Source organism: Squalius cephalus (genome assembly GCF_949319135.1).
Source record: "Squalius cephalus genome assembly, chromosome: 2".
Classification (NCBI taxonomy): Eukaryota; Metazoa; Chordata; class Actinopteri; order Cypriniformes; family Leuciscidae; genus Squalius; species Squalius cephalus.
The window spans coordinates 7,725,287-7,733,797 of NC_137123.1; the positions used below are offsets into that span (position 1 = coordinate 7,725,287).

The 8,511-nt window shown below is 39.2% G+C and overlaps 1 long non-coding RNA gene across 1 annotated transcript; it reads right to left on the bottom strand.

Annotated features, from left to right (window-relative positions):
• Positions 1-2,182: 2,182 nt before the first annotated feature.
• LOC307151948 lies at positions 2,183-3,242 on the bottom strand. The gene is made up of 3 exons (XR_013819952.1): positions 3,169-3,242; positions 2,315-2,349; positions 2,183-2,211 (listed from the first exon to the last, which is right to left on the bottom strand). It is a non-coding gene; the product is annotated as an uncharacterized lncRNA (long non-coding RNA).
• Between the last annotated feature and the right edge of the window lie 5,269 nt (positions 3,243-8,511).

Genomic DNA, 8,511 nt, shown 5'->3' on the forward strand with positions numbered 1-8,511 from the left:
AATATTTTACCCATATTATATTTATATTAGACAATACAGTGATTTTTCCAAGTTAAAATTGTGTGTGATGCATAACAGTGACTGTAAAAATATCTATTTTAGGTATGGAGCATATTTTTGCATAGTTCTGATGTTTGAGCTAGGGAAATTGGGCTAGTATTGTTACATAAATCTGGCAACCCTGACTCTAAAGACGGGCGTTCAGTGTGCGAGTTCGAACACTCTGGAGGTCGTGAGCCATTGCACACGATACTAGTCAGTTAACCTGATAATCATATTAAAGCAGCTGATACACGGCACGACTGTACTGCGTCACATGAGCTTTCACACTAAACACGGAGGAGGAGCTTTGCATGTTGCTGCTATAGCTTTGGATAGAAAAAAGAAAGACAATATAAAGACGAGTGTGCAAATGACTCTATGAAAAGCAGAGAACAGGCAGCACAGCCACTCCTTTCAACAAAAACGAATAGAGAGAGTCTGTGTGTGTGTGTGTGTGTGCGTGTGTGTTAGTTTATGCTGTAGGGTTTCAGCCACTGGGCTATAACACTATATTAAGTTATTGATACTTATACAACCTTCTATCTAGGGTCATAGGGCTGGAGCCTTTCTTAAGCCCTATTCGGACGGGACTAGTTTCACAGGGGGACGTTAGAGAAATTTCTGTTTCACAGACGTACTTTGAGATTTTAATCCTGTCTGAATCTGCCATGTCTGTCTTTTTCTCACACGACCTCTGTAAAAATTCCAGAGCAAATTACCTACTGTTTTTCGTCAAACTCGGCGGTCCTCAGAGAACTCTAATCCCGTCCGAATGCGAATGTCTGTGTTTGCCGAAAATGTTTTTTTCCAAAACGCTTTTTCTTGTGTGTTTTGGTCAACGTGAACTACCATACAATCTCTCGCTATCACGCCGGGTATTGAAGTTCCTGCTTTTTGCGCACCGATAATGGATGTAAATGTGTTCGGTACAAGGCGAAAAATAAGAAAATTAAATCAACAGAAGAGCCAAATCACGTAAACTGTTAAGACTGGCTACTGTAATATCAGTTTAAGGTAAGATTATTTTCATTTCTGTACTTTATTACATAACGTGTAAATTATGTAAGATAAAACTTTTTTATTCTAGTGGGTTTATTATAAGAATCCAGTTCTATAAAATCATGATAAATGTATGTTTAGTTTTTTATACTACAATTTTTATAAAATGTTTACAAAACACTAAATACGTTAGGACGTTTTACTTTATATTTCAAAGTGCTTAATTTTAATTTATATGACCATACGCAATCCACGCATTCTGAACACGTGATCTTCTGCAATGCCCACATGTAAAACACAGACACTCCGACCTCGGTAATAAACACGGAGATGTTAGTCCCGTCCGAATCCGTACATGAAATCACAGACGTAGGTTGATAAGAATTGTAACTCAAACGTCGTTTGGAAAACTAGTCCCGTCCGAATAGGGCTTTAGGCTAGTGGTAGGGGAAAGCACTCTGGACAGATGGCCAGTCCATCACAGGGCTCTCACACACACACAGGCAATTTTGACTCTCCTAAGAGAGAGTGTGGGGGAAACCGGAACAAACCCACACTGACACGGGGAAAACATGCATACTCATGGCTCAGTTATAAACTATATAACCTATATATTCGTAGGTCTATGTGACATGGTTGTGTATGATTTGGCAATAGGAGACAGCCTATACGCTGGTCAAAATTGGGCTGATTCCAAAATCTCGATTAATTAAATGTAGATTTTAGCAGATTTTGACAGTTTTTCATTTATGGTTGATCACTGAATATATCATTTGACCCTCGTTTGTTGAGATGTTTTGTGGATGTGTTGCTGTTACTTAGATCAGTTCTGTCCCGCTGTCCTGTGTTGCTTTAGGATACTTTATATTGGCATAATAATCAGCGGCTGTATCTGTCACCTGATTGGTCGAGTTGGTGTGACCGGGGTTTGAATCAGGCTGCTGATTGGTTACTGTGGCGTAAACAGTAGAGACCTCTGTGCAGTTGCTGAGGTGTGATGCAGGTGTCTGATTGGATGAAGATGCAGGCGTCTGATTGGATGAAGATGGAGGCATCTGATTGGATGAAGATGGATGTGTCTGATTGGATGAAGATGCAGGTGTCTGATTGGATGAGGACGTTACCGCGGTGACGTCTGTGTTTTGGAATCTCTTCATACATGCGGTCAGTCTGAAAAAAAAAAACACACATTGATAGTTAACTAGTTAATATAAATAATACTCTCTTTTCTTCAATAAACAATAATTTAACATGTCTGATCTTGAACACTCACCTCTGTATTGTGTTGCATGTTTTGCTGAAATAAAGCTGCATGGAGAATGAGAATAAAAAGACCAGAGCTGTGTCCGAAACCGGTCCCTATCCACTATATAGTGCACTATATCGGGTGTCGGCCATTTTCTAGTGGAGGGGGGGGGGGGGGGGGGGTCTACCTATTTTATTAATCATTACTTGAATAAAACATATTAAATTAGATGAATGTTAAATTTAAATGACTGATATTAATAAGATATATTATATAGGTATATTATTATTTTGATTAAAATATATCATTTAGGCATTAACTCAATTTAATGTGTTTTACTATAAGCCATGTGTTTTAATAATTTGTGGCATTGTTGTTAACTCGTTAAACTGTAATGAAGAGATGATAATTTGGTGGATGATTTAAAAATATTCGTTAATCATCTGTAGGAAACGCATTCATTCGGATGTAATCATGATGGTCACCTGAGGGTGCTCAACGACCACGTCATCTGTGAGCGTTTCAAACTATTTCAATCGATGAAACTACAAAGCTGGCACAGAGGTATACAATTACAACATAAAGTCATTATGATTGTTATTAATATTATTTTATAAAGTAAGTAACATGTAAGATAAAAGGAGTCGTATCACTATGTGTGATGAAGCCGTTTCTGCGACAGCTCTCTCAGACGCAGTGTAAACGTCAGCGTCCGAATTCACTCACTTCATTTAATTCACTCCTTGCAGATATAGTGCACTCAAATCCTATATAGGGATTAGTGAATGAGTGAATGAGTGAGCGGTTTCGGACACAGCTCAAGTCAAATAAATTCAAACACTAAAAAATTTAGGACATTTAAATCACAAACAAACTGTTACCTGTCCCAGATTTCCTCTTCCTCTTCTTCAGGATGATGAAGGTTCCAGAACACAGAGTCAGAACCAGCAGAACCGAACCCAGACCGCCAGCAACAGAAGCCAGATCTGAAGGCAACAATATTTACATGATGAAACACAAACTGATTCTGATTCTGAACATTTATCAATCATTTTGATTACTGTAATATTACAAATATTGTAAATATACAGTTGTTGTATTGTGTAACCGAAGTGAAACTGCAATGGTAAACCTCAACTCCACAGAAGGAAACACTTCTCTTTACGGTTGATGTCAAACCAAATTAACCACATGAAAGCTGATATGTGTGTCTCAACAAATATTTAAAGCAATTTCCTTTCAAAGATTGATCATGTGATCAGAGAGTTGCATTATGGGTAGTGTAATTTGTGTACTTACTAGTGTTTGCCTGATAGAGCTGAACTGTAGTATTTCCTGTTGTTGTTCTTGTTGTTTCAGTTTCAGAGTCGCTGACAGAGAGAAACACCAGTGACTGTGAATAATGCAGTGAGAACATGAACATATATAAACTCTAAAGCTCTACTGTAGCGGGGCGCTCCCTTCGACACGTAGGGAGCGGCTATATGCACACTACCTCTGGCTTAAACATGACTACGCCACCCTGTTTACCAGGGAAATATTAATATTATGGATCTAAGATGTTACCCAAGACACACAAGAACGTTATTCGTCAAGAAGGGCTAGAGACGTGAATACCAAAAATACAAAAGCTTTATTTAAATACACAATCATTTAAAAGAACTGGGTCATTCACAATGCAAAAAGAGACCATGAGATAAAAGGAGGCCGAGGCTTAACGGCAGATGCATAAACTCAGTAAGCATAAGGCTTCTATATCACTCTCAGCACCCTGTGTACAAGCATCAGCACACACACTGCAATAAAGTCAAGAAATAGCCCCACAGCACTCTGTGACGAGCCCTCCACCACCGCGTAAGGGCCTACTAGTGGCCTGCCCTGAAGCCTCGGCTCCTGTAACGAGAGCAGAAATATTACTACAGGTCTCACTATACAATAACACTCACTCCAAACATACACAAATACTCAACATTTAAATTGGTCAATCAGAAAAACAAATAGGCTACTACAAACAAACACAAAGAGAAAATCAAGGTTTTAGTGCCAACGCTGGGTATTACCCTCACTGATCTTCTACCAGCACATTTGAAGTAAATCACAAATCGAATAAATACAGTACAACACTGCAACACACTCAAAAGTAAACCAATCAGAACAGTCAGTAGCACAAAACAATGATAAATAATATACTGGAAAAATGAGAAACAAATAAATACCAAAAACAAAACACATACAAAACAGTTTGAGAGTATAATGGGGAAGAGACTCAGCGATCACGGTGACTCGTACTGGAGAACGAGCAGGCGTCACACAAGACGCGTCGGCTGCACACACACACCCGTGTGTTGGAAGAAAGTTTGTTATCGAGATAATCTTGAGATATGAAAGCAGCAGCGTCAAATCAGCGTTGCCCACCAAGCGTCTCAGAACATATATTCTCCTTTAAAATACAAACATAAACTTACAATATACATAAAAAAATGAGCGCTATACAAAGTGAACGTTTCACGTACCTTTAATTCATAAATCCATCGCCCATCCACGCATACACAGGAACAGGACACAACATCCCCGAAGCACGGGAATGCAAAAGGAGAGCAGCAGCCACTCAAAACTCAAACCGCGGGCCATCCACGCAGCTATGAATCACACAGTCATTACGACAAATCACATACCTGGGTACTAACTAAGCAGCCAACGCACACACATAAGTTTACCTCAAAGCACCCAGATAGCAAAATTGTTCCGGGCCTTTTATGGCCCAAACACTGTTCTTAGTTTTGGCAAACATACCGCGCGGAATGCAGGGCCAAAACCGGCCCAAACAGTTTTGCCAAAAGCATGCCAGAAAGCTGCCAGAAAAATGCCAATGCCTTACCAGACGAGAGCCAGAAGACCCGAAATTGGCCCATATTCATGCCATAATATCGCCATTGAAAAGCCAGATGTCTCCCGAGCACAGGCCACAACTCTGCCAGATTATATTAGGGTCATTCTACAGAAACGTCCACTTTTGGTATGGCAAGATGTCTTAAAATTGATTTCTTTTTCTAACATTTAAACTTACACCACATTATTAGATTACCCTTTGACTTTATGAATACGCATAAATGACATCTTAATGATTTTTTTATATTTTTTGTACATTTATTTAAAGACGGCATGTACCATTTTTTTGTCACTGGTGTTACCTTACTTCTTTGGCAATATTAAAGGTTTTTATGAAATATTATTTCAATTTTTTTTCAGCACATGTAGACAGAGTTAGCGAAAAATAATAATAATGCAACAAATAAGGAGATTATGTTTTATTTATTTTAATCAGGTTTGTTAAAAGTGTGCTTGAATGAGGTTAGTTCATCTGCGCTACCATCTATTTGCTATAACAATGAAAATATTTGAAAACCAGTTAAAATCAAGTAATGATGCAATCCTTTAACTCTTAACTTTTGAGTGTAGCAGAATTAAATGGATGTAACATTATTACTATGTCACATGTGACATTGCATTTAATGTGACAGAAAAAAAGACAGTAACACCAGTGACACAATAAAGTGTATCTATAAATGGAAGTCACTGGTGTTACTGGTGTTACCCATAAGAAAGGTGACACCAGTGACAGTAACACCAGTGACAATTTTCATGAAAAATTAATTTTACAAAATGGCTGCTGCAAGGTAACAAACCACATGTTGTCAATCATGGTATACTAACTAAATTAAGTAGTTTAATCCATTTGTATTCTAGTTTTTTTACAATTACATAACAGTAAAGGAGGTCATACCAGTGACTTCAACTAAAAGCTTCATATGAAATCATGAGATAAATGAGAAGATTTCTGCTAACTGAAAAGAGACAGTGGATCTACCATGGGCTTTTCTTCATAGATATTCAGGAAATTGGAAGGAAGTCAAGTGATGTCATTAGTGTGATTTTTATTTCAAAATAAGAGATTTTTGTTTAACGGTAACACCAGTGACACAACTCCAGGGGACCACTAATTTCATTATAAATGTAATAATATTTATTCTGCATTTGTTTTTATATATATCATTTACATAATATATTTGATAGTTATGTATACATTATTGTATTTTAAATGGTGTAAAAATCTGTTATTGACCTCAAAATAAAGCATTTTCCCTCTGTACATGACTGTGGGGACGAGCACTTATGTGGTGCTTGGAATTATATATAATTAATAAAAATCAAATATTGCCACATTGATGGCTCAAGAAGGTGTAATTGTTCAAATAACATATTGTTTTATTTTAAAATGTAAAGAAATTGTAACCCTAAAGTGTTTAAGTGTAATATTTCTGTAAAGGCTAGGGACAGAAAAATGGACATTTTCATAGAATGACCCATTAAACAACTAATTTTGCCCATATTTAATATCTGCGCCCAACAGCAACCATGCAATTCAAAGATAAATCAAACCAGGAAACCATAACTGCTGAAAATTAGTGTTTATTTTCAATCAACATAAACATATGACCTAAATAGGTTAACATTTACAATTATTCATTTTTTTTATACAAATAAAATGTAAGAAAATGAAATCTAAAAACATTTATAATACAAAGCATGGTTTTAGAAATCACACTAGTAAAACCTTGAAACCATGTGTAAACCATGAAAGACCACAAACTTATGAACGGTAGTGTATGTTAAAGTGTGGCCAGAAACGGGCCAAAGTGGAACGTATATGTGTGTGTGCCTGACTTTGTGTTAGTGTTATGTGTTTACATTTACATTTACATTTAGTCATTTAGCAGACGCTTTTATCCAAAGCGACTTACAAAGTAGGACTAGATTAAGCGAGACATCATGAAGAGGCAAAAAACAAGAAGCAGCGCAAGAAGTGCTCAAGATACAACGTTCAGGCATTATTCAGAGTAGCATAAGCCCGATAAGTGAGGGTTAGAGGGAAAGGGGAGGTGTTTTTTTTTTTTTTTTTTTTTTTTTTTTTTATGAGGTTAAGTGCTCCCGGAAGAGATGGGTTTTCAGATGTTTTTTGAAGGTTGTCAGGGATTCTGCATTCCGGATGAGGGTGGGGAGAGCGTTCCACCAGCATGGAACTGTGAATGAGAATGTTCTGGAAAGTGATTTTGTGGCTTTCTGGGATGGAACCACGAGACGTCGCTCGTTGGCCGATCGTAGGCTTCTGGCAGGGATGTAGACTCGTAGGAGTGAGTGAAAGTAGGAGGGAGCTGAGCCTGTGATAGATCTGTAAGCAAGCGTCAATGCCTTGAACTTGATGCGAGCAGCGAGAGGTAGCCAGTGCAGTGAGCTGAACAGAGGAGTGACGTGGGCCCTCTTGGGCTCGTTGAAGACAAGACGGGCTGCAGCATTTTGGATCATCTGTAGAGGTTTAGTTGCACATGCTGGAAGTCCGGCCAGAAGAGCATTACAGTAGTCAAGCCTAGAAATGACCAGGGCCTGGACGAGAAGTTGTGTTGCATGCTCAGTTAGGAAAGGCCTGATCTTCCTGATGTTGTGCAGTGCAAACCTGCATGATCGAGCTGTCTTTGAAATGTGATCTGTGAAGGTCAGCTGGTCATCAAACGTTACTCCAAGATTTCTCACCGACTTTGATGGGGTGATTGATGATGACTCTAGCTGGATAGTGAAGTTGTGCTGTAGAGACGGATTGGCAGGGAGGACGAGAAGCTCAGTCTTTGCCAAGTTGAGCTGCAGGTGATGTTCCTTCATCCACGTCGAGATGTCTGCCAGGCAGCTTGAGATCCGTGCAGCTACTGTGGGATCATCTGGTTGAAACGAGAGGAAGAGCTGTGTGTCATCAGCATAGCAGTGGTAGGAGAAGCCGTGTGCTTGTATGATGTGTCCCAGTGATGTGGTGTAGATGGAGAAGAGGAGGGGACCAAGAACTGAACCCTGGGGAACCCCTGTGGTCAGTTGATGTGCTCTGGATACCTCGCCTCTCCATGCGACCTTGAAGGACCTACCTGTGAGATAGGACTCAAACCAGTGGAGTGAAGTTCCTGTGATGCCCAGTGCTGAGAGGCTGGACAGAAGGATTTGATGATTCACAGTGTCGAAGGCAGCAGACAGATCCAGGAGGATGAGGACTGAGGATTTGGAAGCAGCTTTTGCGATCCGTAGGGCTTCTGTGACTGACAGTAGTGCAGTCTCAGTTGAATGCCCTTTCTTGAAGCCGGATTGGTTGACATCCAGCTGGTTGTTGAGAGACAGAAAGGATG